Source organism: Phoenix dactylifera, chromosome 4, assembly GCF_009389715.1.
Source record: "Phoenix dactylifera cultivar Barhee BC4 chromosome 4, palm_55x_up_171113_PBpolish2nd_filt_p, whole genome shotgun sequence".
Lineage (NCBI taxonomy): Eukaryota > Viridiplantae > Streptophyta > Magnoliopsida > Arecales > Arecaceae > Phoenix > Phoenix dactylifera.
The window spans coordinates 7,158,670-7,179,389 of NC_052395.1; the positions used below are offsets into that span (position 1 = coordinate 7,158,670).

The following is a 20,720-nucleotide window of genomic DNA, read 5'->3' on the forward strand; positions in this document are numbered from 1 at the left end:
GGGAGGTTTGAGAAAGGCGATAGGGGAAGATTTTTGTCTGTTAGGCAGCCGCCTGTAGCTTTTCCACGCCAATCTTCCACACACAGACTTTAGTCTTATGGATCTTCTCTGAAGCAATTTTGTTTCCCTGACAGCCATAGGCTGGTTCTTTTTTTTTTTTATGCGTAGATTCTACATGGCTAGACCTCTCTAATGGACATTTAATATAACCATACTATTAATCCAAATTTTGAGGTTTTAATAATAGTTCTATATTGAATATTAAACTAAATATAAACCTATATATATATATATATACACTTAAATATAAAACTTTATCTTAGATATCTAAATAACTAGATCTTTTGAATAGATAAAGATTAGTTTTATATATTTTAGGTGGGGGGTACAAAGATTAATTTTATCTTTATTTGTCTCTCCTCCCTTAAAATTATAGAGTGATTCTAACGGACATAACTTTTGATGAACAAATGAACCATGCACCTTTTGATGCTCACCCTTTCATATCAAGTACACCATTTAAGCAGATAAATATATCCATGTAAAAGAAGAACGAGAGAAATTTTTTTAATTTATTTTACTGATTTTTATTGCATCTTGATTTGGTTGGTTCAACTTTAACCTTGATTCTCCTTTATTAGAATGCACTTCCAGAAAAACACAAAGCAATTCGTTATATTTTAGGAGTAAATCGATATCAACTGTTTGTATGTGGGCAGGGCGAAGAATATAATCCTAAAAGATCGGCCAATGGTGCATCTAGCATTGCCGGTAGATGAAATTATACACAAAGAATTTCTCTAGATTTGTAGAAATGTAATCATCAGAAGATGGCATAAATAAAATAATAAATAAATTCTATTCTAAAGAGATCGTCTTCCACAGTGTTATTTGAACCAAATAATATCTAAAATTTATTTTATTTAGGGCATGCAAAATCATGCATTCGGGCATAAAAGCCCATCATACCATAGAACCCTAGTTTGTTTGATCGAATGGTGACACAATATTGAAATATAGAAGCATCTTGCTTTTTTTTCCTGAAAATAGCTTGTTTCGAGACCCATAAAAACCATATATGATCCACTTGCACCGGAGAGCCAGTCTTCTCAATTAGCCACTGAATGAATTGATCTAAACTTTGAAAGTGTCGCTGTCGAGAAGAAAGTTTTGTAGAGAAAGATCTAAATGGCACCATTGCAGCATTGATAATTATACTATAAGAAGGTTGATAATAATAAAATATTTTTTTTCCTATTTGCATGATCGAGGTTAAGAGATGAATGTCACCACATTGATTATGGAATCAACAATATGTGTATCATCAGATGATTTTAACGTTAATAACAAATTAATTAATAATACTTGTAAGGAAAGCCTCTAGATCCAAATATAGAGCGATTTAAAAATACTAAATTTTGATTTTAAATATAAATTTGTCTTCCCTAGAAAGATCTTAGGGACACGGTGTCACCATCCATAATTATACCCCAAAGGGCCTGAACTGTTACCCTATAGTTTGATGAATATCTGTTGACTAGTTCTTTGATTTCATCAAGATGTACTCTCATTGGCTGGAGAACTTAGCACCTAGAGATGGGGATGGGTGGAGTGTTTTATCGCCACCTTTGTTTTTTTTTTTTTGAATTACTGAAAGTTGGGTCAATTCTTTTTATTGATTTTTGTTTTTCATGCAACTGGTGATTCTCTTGGCCTCCTAAGCGTGTCAAGAGAGCAATGGCCTTGTCGACGAAGACTTTTTCTTCTAAGAACAACCAAGTTTCTTTTCAACTTGGAAAGGAGCACACAAAGCAGTTTGTTATATTTTAGGAATAAATTGACATCAATTGTTTATACTTGGGCATAGCGAAGAATATAATCCTAAAAGATTGGCCAATAGTGCATCTAGCATTCTCATTATGTGTGAAGAACTTCTCTAGTTTTGTAGATATGTAATCATCAAACGATGCCATAAATAAAATAATAAATAAATTATATTCTAAAGAGATCGCCTTCTACAGTGCTATTGCAACTAAATAATATCTAAAAATTATTTTATTTAGTGTGCGCAAAATTGTGCAGTTGGGCATAAAAGCCCGCCATACCATAGAACTCTAGTTTGTTTGATTGATGATTGAGAGGCTTAAAAGCATCTTGCTTTTTTTTTTTTTTAATGAAAATAGCTCGTTTTGAGACCCATAAAAACCATAAATGATCCACTTGGGCCGGAGAGCGCCAGTCTTGTCAATTAGCCACTGAATGAATTGGTCGAAACTTTGAAAGTGTCTCTGTCGAGAAGGAAGTTTTATAGAAAAAGATCTAAATGGCACCATTGCAGCATTGATAATTATACTATAAGAAAGTTGATAATAATAAAATATTTTTTTTTCTATTTGCATGATCGAGGTAGTATATGTATAAGAGATGAACGTCACCACATTGATTATGGAATCAACAATATGTGTATCATCAAATGATTTTAACGTTAATAACAAATTAATTAATAATACTTGTAAGGGAAGCCTCTAGATCCAAATATAGTGCGATTTAAAAATACTAAATTTTGATTTAATATAAATTTGTCCTAGAAGATCTTAGGACACGTGTCACCATCCATAATTATACCCCAAGGGCCCAACTGTTACCCTATAGTTTGATGAATATCTGTTGACTAGTTCTCTGATTCATAAGATTGTACTCTCATTGCTGGAGACCTTAGCACCTAGAGATGGGGATGGGCGGAGTGTTTTATCGCCACCTTTGTTTTTTTTTTTGAATTACTGAAAGTTGGGTCAATTTTTTTTATTGATTTTTGTTTTTCTTGCAACTGTGATTCTCTTGGCCTCCTGAGCGTGTCAAGAGAGCAATGGCCTTGTCGGCGAAGACTTTTTCTTCTAAGAACAACCAAGTTTCTTTCAACTTGGAAGGAGCACACAAAGCAGTTTGTTATATTTTAGGAATAAATTGACATCAATTGTTTGTACTTGGCAGAGCGAAGAATAATTCAAAAGATTGCCCAATAGTGCATCTAGCATTCTCATAGATAAAATTATGTGGGAAGAATTTTTAGTTTGTAGAGATGTAATCATCAAACGATGCTATAAATAAATAATAAATAAATTATATTCTAAAGAGATCACCTTCTACAGTGCTATTGGAACTAAATAATATCTAAAACTTATTTTAATTTAGTGTGCGCAAAATCGTGCAGTTGGGCATAAAAGCCCGTCATACCATAGAACTCTTGTTTATTTGATTGATAGATTGAGAGGCGACACAATGTTGAAATATAAAAGCATCTTGCTTTTTTTTTTTCTGAAAATATCTCGTTTTGAGACCCATAAAAACCATATATGATCCACTAGGCCAGAGAGCTAGTCTTGTCAATTAGCCACTGAATGAATTGGTCTAAACTTTGAAAAGTCGCCGTCAAGAAGGAAGTTTTATAGAGAAAGATCTAAATGGCACCATTGCAGCATTGATAATTATACTATAAAAAGTTGATAATAATAAAATATTTTTTTCTATTGCATGACCGAGGTAGTATGTATAAGAGATCAACGTCACCACATTGATTATGAATCAATAATATTGTATCATCAGATGATTTTAACGTTAATAACAAATTAATTAATAATACTTGTAAGAAAAGTCTCTAGATCTAAATATAGTGCGAATTAAAAATGCTAAATTTGATTTTAAATATAAATTTGTCTTCTCTAGAAAAGTTTAGGAAGACGGTGACACCATCCATAATTAGATTCCAAAGAGTCCGAACTATTATCCTATAATTTGATGAATATCTGTCGACTAGTTCTCCCATTTCATCCTCCCGCTGGCAGGAGACCTTATCACCAGAGATGGGGATGGGCGGAGTGTTTATCACCACTTTTTCTTTTGGGAATCAGAACCGGCGAGTATCACTCTTGTACTAGAAAAGTAAGTCGAACCACTAATAACATGTGAAACAACTTGACTTACGAATGCATTGTTGTTTCCGTAGTCCCTTTCTGTCGCGTTAGGCCAAAATTTAGACACGACTTGAGTTAAATACATGGCATCGCATTGATTATGGAATCAACAACATGTGCATCATTAGATGATTTAACGTTAACAACCTACCAATAGTACATATCAGGGAGTCCTCGGAATGGTGGGACATTATTTTTACATACTTTTTAACTAGTTCTGCAATTCCATCAATATAACTCCTGCCAGTGTTTTATCGACTTTTTTTATCTAAATTAGTTGTAAGCTGGGTCAAATTTCTTTACTGACTTTTCTTTTTTTCCCCTGCAACTGTTGATGCTCCTGGCCTTCTGGGCGTGTACAGAGAGCAATGACCCGTGTTGGCAAGGGCTACAGTCTCTCAAACGCCTCGTTGAGAAGTTATACCTAATTTATATCTATATCTATCCTATTATATACAAATGGGATGGACTAGAGATCTTTTGATGCAAAGCATCCTCATTCTGTTTATCTATCTATCTATCTCTATAGAGATATGGATAATTAGAGATCTGTGGACACAGGCATCCTCATTCTCTCTATTATCCATCTGTCTATATGGAGATAGAGATAGGATGGAGACCTTTGGACGCAGAGTATCCTCATTCTGTCCCTATATAGTTTCCTAGCATTCCTTGTTTCTTCGTTCTTGTATCCAAGAAAGAGGATAAGTTGGAGGAGATGAGAGTAATCGTAGAAGTGGAAGAGGGAAAGCGGTTGGCCGCTCCTCCACGTCGGTGTACGCTTCTTCTTGTCTTCACCATGCTGTTACTTTTGAGCTGCTTTGATATAGGCAGAGCTCATAAACTGGTTGATAAAGAAGGTACTCTTTTGGTTTATTTTCAATAATACCTTCTCTCTTTTCTCACATCATGATTCATGAAACAATGGCTCTCGATCCGATATCAACTTTGTGAGGACCCGTACGTGCGTGTGTTTAGTCTCACATCGGTTATTCGCCAAGAAGATCTTAGGTACTTATAAGGGATCAAGAAATCCAAATAAAATCTTTCGGCTAGCCATTTTGGGTGAGGTCCTGGATTGTTACAAACTTATAGTCTCCTTCCGTTCTTATTCCTAGTCACATGAAAGATTGATCTTATACAAGGGTTATGAGTTGCAGATGTGGTGGAGATGTAAGTGAACTGTCTATAATCTTGGTCATTCTATATTTCAGTTCTTTCACAAATAATAATAATAATAATAAACTTGCTATCTTTCCACAGCATAGTTATTGATGCAAAAATGAACAGCAGTTTCCAGAAGAGCAGGACCCAACTCCATGAAATGGGTGACGTATGCAATTAGAGATTTAATTGAAACTGTCTATAAACTCGGTCATTCTAGATTTTAGTTCTTTCAGAAAAAAAAAATCTTTCCACAATATAGTTATTGATATAAAATCAGCAGCGGTATCCAGAGGAGCCAAGTCCTCAGCTCCATGAGAATGTTACCATATGCAATTGGGTGTTGCCTTTTAATAGACGTTTTTGATTTGAGAATAATCTTGCAGTGTAATTAGACCATCCTTCTTTTGTTTCTTTAATTTGCATGAAATTAAGAAAGAACATGTTGCATAAATTGGCAATGATGGATTACAGTTGAAGCGCTAAAAACGATCGGCTCCAAGTTGAGAAAGCAGTGGGACTTCTCAGTGGACCCTTGCAGTGGAACCGCAGGATGGTTGGAACCTACAGATCAGTCTTCCGAGAGAGGCAACAATGTCACTTGCCAGTGCAACACAACCTCCAATATCTGTCACGTCACTACCATGTACGCACCCTTTGCTCACGAGTCTCTTTTTCGATGTTCTGCATTTGATCTCCTTCAGAGAATAAAGCTTGATCTAAATTTTCTGTAAAAAACAATATACTTAGCTTGTTTAGTATCATAAGAAGTGGCATGCATTTTCAATTATTGCGACGTCTAATTCATTATCTGGTTTCATTAGATCAAACAAGCTAGTAAATTATTAAGTATCTCATAACATCATATACTAATGTTCATCAAAAATAGCGCCAACGTGATGCGAACCGATATCATACATTATTACAACAAAATGTTATACATAATATATGCTAATATATATAATGTTAAATAATAAAAGTAAGTGTACTGCAGCCATATGATTATCTTATTGTGTTAACTAATCTTGTACTTTGATATATTATCTATCTATTAGCTTAATATAATGTTCTAGACTTATAATAAACTAATACTCTATAATGTTGTTATTTTTAATATAATATGCAGTAGTATCATATTTGTGTTTTCTCTGATAAGTTATTATATGTTTTAGATTATTAAATTTGGAGTTACATCTAGAAAATATTTTTTTTTCTTTTATTGCAAGTGCATATAAATACAAACAAGCAATGCCGTATAATTGGAAATGCACCATTTTAAATACATGCGATCCTATCAGACCGATATTCCCAACTAGTGCAGTGTAAAGCTAAATATATTTCTTCTCCCGATGACGGCTTTGAGATTATTGTCATAATCATATTTTTTGTATATTTTCATTGCATGGTCGTACATTTTTGGATTTTAGTTGGCTCAGGGGTCAGAACCTGACTGGAGTTCTTCCCGAGGAGTTTGCCAACCTCACCTTCTTAACAGATATGTAAGTCTACATAGCAATATGGTGAAAAATATAGGAATTTAAGGGACCTCAAGCTCATGCCATTATTTTGTCCATGTATTTTGTTTATGCAACAGAGATTTAGCTTGGAACTATCTCGGTGGATCCATTCCTGCATCCTGGGCATCCCTTCCCCTCATCCAATTGTATTTTGTCTCATATCTCCGTCCTAGATATTTTTCAAGAAAAGAGGATAAAGGAAGAATTGTACAAATGACATAATCCTGTCTGGCTTCAATGTAGGGTACTTTTGGGAAACCGAATCTCTGGGACGATTCCACGAGAGCTTGGAAGAATGACAACCCTTGAGGAGCTGTACTTACCTTTCCTTGCTTTTAATTTTCTCTTATCTTTTTTCCCACGAATAATTCTCTCAGAAGATTGGTGCAACACAGATTTGTTGCCCAATATGATCGATCATTTGATTCTAGAGTTGCAAAGTCAAAGATTATGAACTCAATGAATTTCTCATATACAATTTTGCGGATGCCCCCAAGAATTTTTTATTTTTTATCATTTGCTGTCTTACAGGGCTCTGGATGATAACCAACTGCAAGGCTCTATTCCTCCAGCACTTGGTAACCTGATCAACTTACGATACTTGTAAGTGCCCCTCTCATTTATGCACAGGCTATTCTTAATTAAATTTCCAACTCTTATTTGTTAATATAAGAACTGTTAACCATTCTATTTTACAATTGCCTTTTGTTTCCTTCCCTACAGCCTTGTTTCGGCAAATAACATAAGTGGAGAGTTGCCAGAGTCGTTTGGGAAACTCAGGAACATGACATACTTGTAAGTCAAGAAGCTCTTCCCACTAGTCAGTTAGAAGGTGCACCCACGGGGCCTACAGTGATTAACTTGATGACTATAACCCTGTCACTGGCCATGGGTTTTCCGACCATTTTGATATGCTACCTAGAATCGAATAAATTAAAGTAGATTCTGAAAATTCCGAGCTCCTTCTTGCAGTAGAGATGGGAACCCAATCACTGGCAAAATTCCAAGCTTCATTGGAAACTGGACGAAACTTGGTCTTCTGTGAGTAATGACACTGATGGATCCATGTTTGTCAGCAAGTAGTGCTGCATTGATTCTGTTTACCAATTCTTTTACTATTTTTATTTTTTTTTGCATATTTTTAAATAATTTGTAAAGAAAATATTATTCGTTTTGATAATTATCATTTGGACAATATTTTGGGTATTTCTGAGAAATCAATTAATTATTATTTTTTTCTAAAACCGGGTTTCAGACAACGCGTATCTGAATACACCCAAGAAAAGTCAAAATACACAATCTCACGAAATGCCAAGGCAACCTCTCTCTCCAGCCCACAGAGCGACGACATGGTGGCCGCAGCAGCCACCCAATCAGCCGCCCCGTTGCCCCGTGAATACATGCTTGCCTCAAAGGCCCCATCCCACTATCATCCTAATCCCGTCAGAAGGATGGTCACTGCTACCACTCAGTCCCGTCGGATCACCAATAACTGTAGCCGATCACCCTCCAGGAGATCGAGCTGCCTGCAGCACCCGGGGCATGGCGAAGACTGCAAGCAGCTCGCAGCTCTGCCCTGGAACTGATATGTCGAACAACCGGCAGCCACCCGCTGCACAACACTAGAGTGAGGTCCGTAGAGAACGCCCGCCTCGCGACCCTATCCAGCACCGACCCATCAAATTACCTTGAGGAAGCTCGGGTGGGGCTCCCAGGTAAAAACACCGTCCGAGGAGCTGCGAAGAACCCCAGGTGCCCAAGCTATCAATGGTGTTCTAGGGGTAGAAATCTGGCTCCATCGCTAGTGCTCGAGCAGACCCGCACAAACTCGGCGACATCCTGCGCCGCCTCGGGCGAGCGTTCCTCGCCAGCCAGACTTGATGGGCTGTGCAAGTCGCTCGCGTGCCTCCTGGCATGACCCGGGACTGGCCAACCCTGCGTATCAATAGGAAGAGTTCTCTCCTGCCACACCTCCTCAGGATACTGTCCACACCATGTCGATCTCGCCCAAGTGCACCGAATATACATGACACAGTCTCATCTACACCCAAGCCCGCACTCCGCGGGATCCAACCACCGGCTCAACACTGCTCTCGTCAGAAGACGGTCCACATCACCTTCCATAAAAAGATGGCTGCCTCGGATGGAGTCCGACTCCAAATCCAGGCGCAGTCCGGTCCTCGCTCATGCTCCCCGCTGGATGACCCGGGATAGATCACCCAGCCTGACACTGCCCTGCATGATGCCCAGACCCTAACGTCTGGTCCCTCGCAATCTGGTATTGGAAGGGAACGTACCCTCTCAGCAAGATGTCCCAAACAACTGATGTAGTCTGGTGTCATCCCACTCTGTCCTCCCTGGTGCTAGGAGGTCACACACCCGAAGCCCCTCTGCTGCCTCAGTATCCACCATCGTCGGCCAACATCTCAAAGGCAAAGTGTCCACCCATGGATCATCGGTCACAGCGATGCTCCGCCATCGCCTATCAGCCACCTGGTGTTAGCCGACACAGTCGGCAAATACCTCCCAATCTCGCGCCACATAAAGGAAATTCGGCGGCCTCTCCGTGCCACCTCAGAGCCCCCTCGGCCATATCTGGCTGCCATCACCCTGCTCCAAAGCCCTGCGGCTCCAGCAAGAAACGGGTTGCGTGTCGAGCAATAAGGGTCTCACGCCACTCCATGAGGGAGTGCACTCCCAGGCCACCAAATGTACCCCATGGCCCCCACTGTGAGACCCCCAAAAAGCTCCGAAGAAGACGTTCAATCTTCAACAGAGTCGTCTTTGGGACCACAGTGTTGACCATGAGATATACCGGCATAGATCCTAGCACCGATCTGACCAGTGTCAATCTCTCCATCATGGATAGAGATGATGCCCTCCATCCCCCAGCCTGCCCTCGACCCGCTGTACCAGCCCCAAGCACTCTGTCACGCAGTCTCCGGCTGTGATAGGGACTCCCAGGTAGACCAATGTCTCCTCCTGTTCTGGTATCTGCAGAATCCTCCTGATCTCCAGTCTGACTCTAATCTCCGCTAGGGCTGAACTGAATGGCTGACTTCATGAAGTTAACTCTCTGTCCGGACGCCGCACAGTAACCTGCCAGCACTCTCGCGAGTACCCGTGCATCAGAAGCATGCGCCCTGGTCAAAAGAAGACAGTCGTCAGCAAAAAAAAATGAGAGATAGGTCCCACCCCCGGTGCTGGGACATAGGCCTCCAGCTCCCGACTAGTACACACACCCTGCAATGCACGAGACAAGATATCAGAACAAATAATGAATAAGTAAGGGGATAAGGGACACCCCTGCCGCAGTCCCATAGTGGACTCGAAAAAACTCGACGGTGTGCCGTTGACCAAAATAGAGAACTTTGGCCTCTGGACGCACCCTAGGACCCATCCAATCTATCTCCTGTGGAAGCCGTAGGCCTCTAAAGCCTTCCGCAGAAAGCTCTACCTGATCTTGTCATATGCCCTCTCCATATCTAGCTTGACTACCATCAAGCTGCGCCGCTTCGATGCTCGCTGAAGATCCATCATCTCCTGGGCCAACATAACATTGTGGGAAATGTTTCTCCCCGCTACAAAGGCCCCCTGCTCTTGGCTGATGATGCCCGCAATAGAGGCTTTATCCTGCCCACCATTATTCTCGCCACAACCTTATACAAGGTTGTGCACAAGCTAATGGGCCTAAGTGACCCGGCTCTACCGCCTCCTAGCGCTTCGGAATGAGCGTAATGAAGGTGGCCTTCCAATCCTCAGGCATAGCTGCCTAAGTGAAGAAGCACTGCACAGCCTCAACCACTGCACCCCGAATGATACCCCAATATCTCCGAAAAAAGAAGGGGAACCCATCGGTCCCGGAGCCTTATCTGCTGCCAGAGCCCAGACTGCCTCCTCCACCTCCCGCGCCGACACCGGTCGAACCAGTGTCGTATTCTCGTCATCAGCAATACCCGCATCAGCCCTCGGAAGGAGGCCACCATCATCAGGGCCTCCATCCTCCGTCCATCTGGTGCGGAAAAAATCAAGTAAAGCCTTCTGACGGCAGGCTCACCCTCCACTCGCTGATCGGACCCATCTCGCAATGAGTGAATCATACTCCGCTGTCTCCTGATAACCGTCGTCCGATGAAAGAACCTAGTGTTACGATCACCCTCACGTACCCACTGGACCCAAGATTTCTGTCGCCAGAATATCTCATGCTGCCGTAGCAATGAATGGTGGGTCGCTAGAAGTCCCCGAAGGTCGGTCATGTCTTCCTCCGGAAGTTCACCTCCTAGGTCTTCTCTCCTCTGTAGTTCAGCAATCGCAGTCTCGACCCCCTCCACTCTCCGAAAGATGTCGCCCACTTCCTCGCGATTCCAACGACGAAGCCGCCGTTTGGTCATCTCAAGTTTGCGGAGACCCGTTGCATCGCATTTCCCCGTACCGGGACACGCCACGCATCGCGAACGATGTCCCAAGACTGAGGGTACGATAGCCAAATCTTCTCGAAACGGAAGGGGCTATGATGACCAGGTCCCGATGAAGTGGAAATCAGCAAAGGACAGTGGTCTGATGCAATCCGGGTAAGTGACTAACACAGCAGGTAGGGAAACGAAGGATCCAATCTGGGGTCGCAAAGGCCCTATCTAATCGCTCCCAAACCCTAGCACTACCGGATTGATTGTTACACCAGGTAAACCGCGGTCCCGAAAAACCTAAGTCCACCAGACCGTTTCGCAGTACCAAGTCGCGAAACTCCCTCCTGTCCACTCTATCCGTGAATACCGCACCTCCCCTCTTATCACTCGCACTCTGGATACAATTGAAGTCACCAACTAACACCGTCGGGATGCCCTGGGAAGCCAGGTTGGTGATCTCTTGCCAGAGAGCTCTCCTAACCCTGTAATCCGTGCTCGCGTACACACCGCACAACACCCACGGGTCAGCATCAGGTTCCGATACAACCATGATTACCTGTTGAGGGCAGTAGTGGAAGACATCAATCGTCGCCACCCCTCGCCTCCACAGGACCAAAAGGCCACCAGACAGCCCCTGGGACTCAACTGCATAGGTCTCCCAGTCTCTCCCCAGGCGCCGCCTCAATCGAACTAGTCCATCGCCAGATAACCGTGTCTCACAGAGAAAACAGATCTCTGGGCAGTGGACCTGCACTAGCCGCTTAAAGGAAGACATGAAGGCCGGCTTGGCCGCCCCCCTACAATTCCAGGCTAGAACCTTCATGAATCACAGTCCGCAGGGTCGGCCTCAGGCTCATCCTCCCCCTGGGCTGTGGGAGCTGTCTCAAGCTGGCGACCTAGGTCGCCCTGCTGCTCTACCACACCAGATGCATCGCCAGATGCATCGCGCATGACCGCCGCCCTAATGAGTCGCACGACAGCTGGGTGGTCCCCCTCTGCCGTAGCTATACCCATGGAGCCATGGCCCCTGTCACCACTGTAAGAGGGGCCCTCACAGGGCGCCCCTCCGGGCGGCACCCCTACCACACCCTCTCGTGGCGTCAGTGGCTCGGTCGGACTCTCCTCCAAGTGCAGTCCAGGATGGGCCCTGGCCTCGCATCCCCTGGGGCAGCCTCCAGCCGCTCGCCCAAGGCTGGGGTCGGAGAGCCAAACCGGTAGACCCCATCTGGGCCTCTCCCAAGGCCCTCCAGTGCATCCCAGGGGGCCCGCACGAGGGGGTCTACAACAGTCAGGGGGGTCCCTGCACTGAGACCAATCCCCCACCCGGGACTATACTGAAACGGGCCTGCTAGCATCCCGAGATCCTCGTCAGATCTCCCCGGATCTGCAAGTCCCGCTCAACCTGGGTGCCCATGCATGCAGCTAACTAGGCTTGTGGCCCCCCCGGCTGGCTTGAGGAGCCCCCCAACGGACTCACGACCCTGTCCCTGTAGCAGGGCCCGCTGTCCATATATAGCCCCCCCCCCCCCGCACCCGCGCTGGCCTGCGTGGTGAAAAGCCCGGATGGGCCCGTGCACACCGCGCGCCCGGTGGGCCCGCACTGCCCTGCGCCCCGAGCACGCTGGACTCGCGGCTCGTAACGGCGCGCGGCACGCCAACGGCGCAGCCCCGCTCCTGTCGCGCGGCGCGCCTGGGCCCCGCCCGCTGGCCTAGCGAGAAGCACGCCGGGCCCTGAAGGCCCTGGCCCGCTGGGTCGACCTGGGCATGGCCGACTGGGCCCGCGCTCCTGGGCCCTGTGGCGGCCCGAGGCCCACCGGGGCCCTGGCCCGCTTGTTACCGGCGAGGACGGCTGCTCGGTTCACTGGACCCGGGTCAGACCAACTGTGATCCGGGCTCCCCTCTCCGGTAAGCGACCTGCACTCGCTCCGGGTCAGCCTCGTCAAGATCGTCGACGGCGTCAACCCAGAGCGGGACAGTGCTTCCGGGTACGCCCCACCCCCCACCAGCCGCGACCGTCGCCGGGCCACTTCGACGGTTTTTGCCAGCCGTCGGTGTCCGACGGGGACCCGGTAGGGTCAAGAGGGCAACCGGCGATGTCGGCCAGGCTAAGGGTGGCTCAGTCCAGGGCCAGACACAGCCCTCACCGATCGAGCTGCCGGGGGTGGGGTGGCGGCCGAGATGGGGCGGACTCAGGTCCTGGTTCGGTCTCCCTCGGCCGTGGTGGTCGAGACTCTCGCGGCAGAGGTCTCTGCCGTGTCGCCACCATCCAAGGGCCAAAAACCGGCCCTTGGGTCTCCACCCCGGCTGCAGGAGCCGTCGGAACAGGCCACCCCCAGGGTCCACCGCCCCTGGTGGCCGGCCCTCCGCCGGTTGGGTAAACACCGGAAATCGGCACGCCGCCTCCAGGTGACCCATCCGCCCACACCGGGGGTAGAGAATGGGGACATTTTCGAAGACGAAGGGCTGCTACCGCACCTTCGTCTTCCCCTGGATCAAAATCCCAGGTCTAAGGGGCGCGGAGGCATCGACCACCACCTTCACCCGGGCGAAGCCCATCGCCCGTCGCTACTCGTTGACCCCGTCCACAGCGATCGGCCGGCCTGCCCTGGACGCGATGTCAAGGATGGTTGACGGCGTCCAGTACTCCGGCGGCAGGCGGGGGAGTCGAAGCCACACCGTTACCGATGTCACGACCTCCTCCCCTGGCTCAAAATCAGGGACCTAAGGAGCCATGGCGAGGAGCTGCCCCGCCACCACCCAGGGTCCCTCATTTAAGGCCCCATCCCGGTCGCCGTCGACCGAAAGCGCAGAGCCAGGTAGCCGTCCGTTAGAGGGACGGCCACCACCTCCTTTGCTTAGCCCGGGTGCGCCAGTCCTTGGCTACCCATTCGGCCGAACACGGCGGCCAAGGCTCTCGGACGCATGACCGCCCCGCCCGTCCACTCTTGCCGAGCGCCGCAATGGGTTTCCTCCGGAAGTGTCACGACTTCCGAGAAGCGGCGGCTCAGCCGCTCCACCCTTCGCGGCCGAGGGCCATGTGAGTCACCCACGCCCCGCCTCGACCAGGCACCGGAATGCTCCCCCCGACCGCCGCTAGGTTTTCCATCAGAGGTTTTTCGACTTGCCGTTTCCTCTCGCCGTTCCTTCCTCTTCCTTCCCGCCGGCTGCTTCCCTTCCGGTCCATGAAGTGGAGCCCTGTGGAGATGGGACACCTGCAAGGAGAGAGGGTTAGATGAAGACGAGAGCTCCCGATTCGTCAGAAAGCCCACGGGAGCCCTGCCGTTGTGCCCCTCCAGGAACCAGGCGGCACGCGCGCTACAGGTGAGCCTCCTATCCTTGACCGGCGACGACTCACCGGGCACTTCGCGGTGGAAGATGACCGTTTGACCACCTCCGAGAAGTTCCTCTCCCCAGAGTTTTCGTTTCCCCAGAGTTTCTCTCTCTAGAAACTATCCGTTGCGTCTCCGGTCTTCGGCCTTTCCCCAGAGTTTCCCCCTTCGATTCAAAACCCTCAAAACCGTCACGCTCGGAGGATTCCTTGGATCAAAATCGGGGAGGCAGCGGCAGAGGCTGCCGGGTGTACGACTGTCGACCACCCAAGTACCACAGGTTCGGATCCTTGATAGCCTCCGGCGAAAATTTTTATTCTTGCTTTTTTTTCTTATACTTCCGCTACCCTCTTCAAGAAGTGAGTTTTTCTTGGAGTTCTCTTGAAATCTTTCTTGCGATGGAGTTAGGGGCATTTTTGATTCTTTTCGTGTTCAATGCTTCCGGTACTCTCTTCAAGAATTGGGTTCTTGGAGTTCTGTTTGAATCTTTGTTGCAATAGAGCAGGATGTTTTAGTGCATCAATTAATTATTAAGTTTGCAATTTTTTTTATAAATTGGAAAAAAATTGATTTATGTTGGACTAGACCGATCTTGCATATTTTATTATTTATTAGAAAATTAAAGGATGAGAAAGGGGTGGTGGAAATGTCCTTATCCCGTGTTATGCGGTGTACCCCGCCATGTCTTGGCCACCAAATTATACTCTCAATTTATGCAAATAAATTTTAAACTTTCTTAAGTCTATTTTGATATATTTGGTCTATGCTTTAATATCAGCTTCGTACAAACATGTGCAGTTAATATTTAAAACTCTTGTAACACGCGACCTCGTTTCCCCATCAAAAACCCACCCAATCTTCCACCGTCTGCGGCTCCACGCAGCCATGCTTTGCTGCCCGCCTCCTCTTGTTTTCCTCCGGTGGCCACGATGTGGCGCCCAAGTAGGCCAGAGCCCACAGGACATTGGGAGCTCCGCAATGTGCACGGGGGAGGAGCGCGGGCCAAGTTTCGACGGAATCCTAACGGGTTATTTTGTTTCTATTTCCATGCTCTCGGGAAGTAATTTTTTTTTTACAGCAAAAAAGTTCTTAGAATTATAAGTACTGATTAAAATCGAAACGTCAGGAACAAACCTACAAAATCGAAAACTGTTCTGAGTCTGTCAAAATTTTCTCTTCGTTTTTTTTATAGAAGGCAATGCCAGATGAGTCCTCCGTTTGAGTGATAACGATTTGAATCTGAACAATCTGTTCCTAGAAATATGCAAGGAACGTCGATGGAGGGGCCCTTTCCTCCCGTATTAGAAAAGTTTGGAAGAACATATATTGGCTGTAAGACCCCTTTTTTAGTGCTTTGCTTCATTCATTTTTTGATCAGTCCAGTGGTTCTAGTGTTCTAATTAGATGGCTGGGACTGCAGGGCAGTGTCTGACTGGAAAGGAGGGGACGGGAAGTTCCCTCCATTGCAGAACTGAGAAGCATGTACCGTCTGTAAGTGTGAATGTAATTGAATCAACAAAGGCTCAATAGTACCATATATGTCGATGCAGTGTGTTTATTTTTCCTACTTAATGCATATTAGTTGTTGGTATGATGCAGTGTGTTGAGGAACTTGTCCATATCTGGTGAACTCCCTGATTTTATTGGAGAGATGACCACTCTCTATATCTTGTAAGTTTGTCCATATCTGTTAGCTTCATTAGTTGTTTGCATTACAGTTATTTTTCACACTATCTACTATGAAGAAGACGTAATACAAGTCAGCAACAAAGTTGCAAACTTTTCCTGCTTATTTGTTCTATGTTTGTTTATCCTGCAGAGACCTTAGCTTTAACAAGCTGACAGGTTCAATTCCGAAAAGCTTTGATGGCCTTCAAAATTCAATAAGGTTTATGTAAGCAAACTAGACGAACACATTATATAACATTACAGTAGTCTCCTTGTTCAGGAAGTTTTACTCTAGTTTCCTATTCGTTACATTCCTTTTCTTTTCGATGAATTGTCTCGTATCCATCTCTTAATTTTCTCATGTAGGTTTCCTTACTAATAACATGCTAAGTGAACAATACCCAGTTGGATTTTGAAGAGTGGCCAAGCAATGTATGTTTATTTGCTCAGAACTTTCTATTTATTGCTATGAGAGCCATAGTCTTGGGTTAGAAATATCCAAAAACATTGTCCAGTGCTAACATTCATCTCAATCATTTTATTGACTTTGTGTTACCTTGAAATTGCAGAGATCTTTCATATAACTCTTTCACAGGATCTCCGGCACCAGTTCATTGTCAACAAGGGAATGTGTACGGATTCTAAAATTTCATATCCCTCACATCATTAGTTTTAGTTGGTGATTTATTTATCCTTCTCTTATGATTTCGGTTTTTTGCTTGTAGAATTTGGTTTCTAGTTATTCCATCAACATCAATGATTCGTAAGCTTTTTATTTCTTATGATGTCTTCATTTTGAATTCCATATAGGTCCTTATCATGTCAAATTTAGCTTTAACAGTACTTGTTAGTAATTGCTACCTACTATTTCTTTTTTTCTTGTAGGATCGCAACATGTTAAGGCAGAATCTCCCTTGTACTGGGGAAAGCTACAAGTAGGTGCAATAATTGTTTTTAGTCATTCTTTTTAACAGAGATTTAGGCTATATTCCAAAGAACTGGGGTATGTTAAAATATCTAAATAATACCATAGCTATGAAGGGCTACTCATTGTGTTTGTAATATTTGCAGACTACAAATTGTTCATAAACTGTGGTGGTCCTAAAGTGATCATTGATGACAACGAATACGAGGGATGATACATCACAGGAGGGTCCATCAAGATATGCTGCCTCTGATAGCGGGAATGGGCTTTATAGCAGCACAGGAGTTCTTTGTGCAAAAATGCCCAATGCAACTATATTGCTACAAATGTATCAGCACTGAACATGACCAAACCGGAGTTGTACATGACTGCCCGGCTAAATCCCTTTGTCTCTCAAATACTATGTCTTTGCTTACAGAAAGGAAGTTATACGAGTCAACCTTCACTTTGCTGAAATTATGTACACCGATGACCAAACATACTTTAGTGTTGGAGAGCGTTATTTGATGTATCAATACAGGTAGCCTTCTTTCTTTTTACAATTTTAGGTCTCACATTTCTTTTGCTTACCCTAATAATACTTTAAATGCTACGTTCATTATATTCTGTATATATATTCTACCATGTCAATGTCAAAAGGTGAGCATGCAAGTAATACTTCTTGTATGACGAAACTGTATATTTGCGCAGGGAAAAAAGGTTTGCAGGACTTTAATATGCGAGAGTAGCAAATGGGACTGGTAAGAAAATTATTCTGTCATTTTATGCTACTGTAAATGGCACCATGGAAATTCACTTCCAGTGGGCTGGCAAAGGGACAAATGCCATTCCACAATTTGGTGATATGGACCTCTTATATCGCAATTTCAGTTACACCAAGTAAGCCTTTAAAAATGCATTTCTTATTTCCTTTTGAATTACTTATATAATGACAATGTCTGATAATTTCTTCTTTGAAGACTTCAGCCAGATACAGAAGAAAGCAATCTATCTCTTGGAGCTATTTTCAGCATAGTTGCTGCTTCTTGTATAGCATTGTGCTGACCTTAATCCTGTTATTGCTTTCTTCAGAAGGAAGAATGCTGAGAACGATGGTAAGATAATTAAGCTCAGTTTCCTTGATTGTGCTCTTAAAGTTTCTTTAGGAATATTGCAGAACATTTATTTCATGAAGATTTATGCCTTCAAGAGTGCAGATAGAAGACTGTATTTTCGGCATCTGACATCAGTTTCTAGGATCTCTAAGATTTGTTTGTGATTTGCAGTCTGGAGACCGAAGCAAAATGGTTCATTCTCAACCATTTTTTTTAAAAAAAAAACAAGTGACTGAACGAAGATCCCCATCTATTTGAGATAACTGCTTTCTTTCCTTTTAAAATACTCTTTGAGGGCTCCTAGGAATTACACTCATAGACAATGTCTGGTTCACCACATTATATTCTGCAAGATGGAGATACAAGAAGCAAATATGATTTCAGCAAGTTTATGGGGAATAAGTTTAGTTGAAGCTCTATATTTATGGTTGGGTATTTACATTTAACATCCAATATTTATAACTATTGCTATAACAGCTCCTCTTATGTCTATTTACAATTGAACCAGGTAAACATAATTTAACTTGCAATGGCACTTCTGTTAGCCTTCTGCATAATCTTTGTCCCTGGTTAATTTTAACAAGGAAATGACTGTCTACCTGGAGTGGATACGCTTTCCCCTTCCCTAAGGCAAAACTCATAACCAACCGTCACCTATGTAGGGTTACCACCCCTGCGCGCAACACACATGAGAACTTGCAGACCCCATGACATCATAGTCCTTGCGCTGCACATGCAGCCCTCACCAGTGCCGCTGTTGGCTGCTGAGAACCACGGGCACTATGATCGCCACCATCGGCGGCGTTCTACTCACCCTGTTGCTGGGGTAAACTAGCAATTCCTCAACATATGCTAATAAGATCTTGGACCCAGTGATAAAATTTACGGAATTTTTCAGCTTTGGTTAGCCTATCTGGAACATTATCTCTCTGTTCATTTCTTGCACCAGTTCCTTTCCAAATACCTTCCTCCTCCTTTGTCATCACCCAGCATTCATATTCCATTCCATTGGCTTCGAAGAATCCAAGGCTTTTGAGCAGATTGCCTCTTTGCTGAGTTCTGATCTTTATACTGACACTTATGGCTGGTTAGCTACTGGCCTCTCCTACAGTCCTGTGCTGGCTATCTGAGTTGAAGGTTTCTGAGGCTTGCCAGTATAAATCTCAGTTGAAATGCGATGGCTGAAGGGGCATCTTCTGTCATTGGTGTGTGTCTCCAGTCTTTGGCCCAGTTTTGGAAGCACTATCCACCAGATGGTAGCTCCTTGCTTCTTTTTTTGTTTTATGGAGCTGAATGAATTGAGTTAGTTATATGTGGTTTCTTTTTGTTGGTTTCAACACTCAGCAGTGTTGGCCTGAGAGTGTATCTTGTTGTAGTACTTGGACCTAGAAATTGACAAGTGAGATGAAAGTTCATGCTTTCGATTGTTACATGGACATAGATGCTATTACCATTGAATGGTATTCCTTATGCTTCTTCATAATCAGACAATTTGTTTCGGTTCATGTTGAAGTTTCACAGCATCTTTAGTATGAGAGTACAAGGTCAAATAAGAGCTTGCCCAACCCTGTAATCATTGAACAAACTTGGAGAGCTCAGCGAAGAACCCTATCATTGGAAGAGGGGGGTAAAAGGTAATAAACGATGAAGGGAAGAAACCATATAAAATGGGGACAGGAGCATTTCATCCTCACTTATGAGGTCCACCAAATGAAGGTAGCGTCAACCTCGCCAAGGTCTGATTGCAAATAAAAACAGGTTTATCTGGTGCGATTTGTAAATAAGCATTAGGAGAGGTGTTGTACAAATACTAATAAAATATGTAAATGCAAAAGAAAACTTATGGTTATCATCTCTCATATGTTCCACTTGACAGCTGTATTTGTCTAGAACTTATAATAATATCTTGCATATATATTTCTCATTGTATGTTAAGAAATTAGAGCAATATAAATATGGGCATAGGTGGTTGGCTTTTGTTCATTGCTTTCCCATATATAGGTGTTTCAAAGGCCATGTATTAGTAATCCATGCATTGATCTAATGTTTCTAAACCACAAAACCTATACATGCAGAACTTCGAGGCCTAAAGCTGCACACGAGTTACTTCAGTTTAAACAGATCAAAGCTGCCACCATAACTTTGATCTTGCAAATAAGATAGGTGAAGGTGGCTTTGGTCCAGTTTACAAGGTATGTATAAGCAATACTAATCGATAATTTCATTTCTCCCTCTTTGTTGTATTTTGATTACTTTTTTCTCACTTTAAGTAATTTTATGTTTAAATATTCTACATCTTATCCTTTGGTAGAGCTTTGATTGTAAATGCAACTACCTGGTCACAGGGTGCGGTGCCCGATGGTTCTGTAATTGCAGTTAAGCAACTTTCTTCCAAGTCTAAACAAGGGAACCGTGAATTTCTCAATGAAATGCCATGATATCAGCAGTGCAGCACCCAAATCTTGTGAAGCTTTATGGTTGTGTATGAAGGAAATCATTATTGCTATATATGATATATGGAAAATATAGTCTAGCCCATGCTCTATTGGTAATGTTTCTATGTTTTACCATAATTCCCAATACTTTGCATTCAACATCCTTTTTCATTTTATGTTCTTTGTTTTGATTAATTATTTTCCAAAAAGG

General features: G+C 43.9%; 1 pseudogene; it reads left to right on the forward strand.

Moving 5' to 3' along the window:
* Positions 1-4,597: 4,597 nt before the first annotated feature.
* LOC103699015 lies at positions 4,598-20,562 on the forward strand (annotated as a pseudogene).
* The last annotated feature ends 158 nt before the right edge of the window (positions 20,563-20,720 follow it).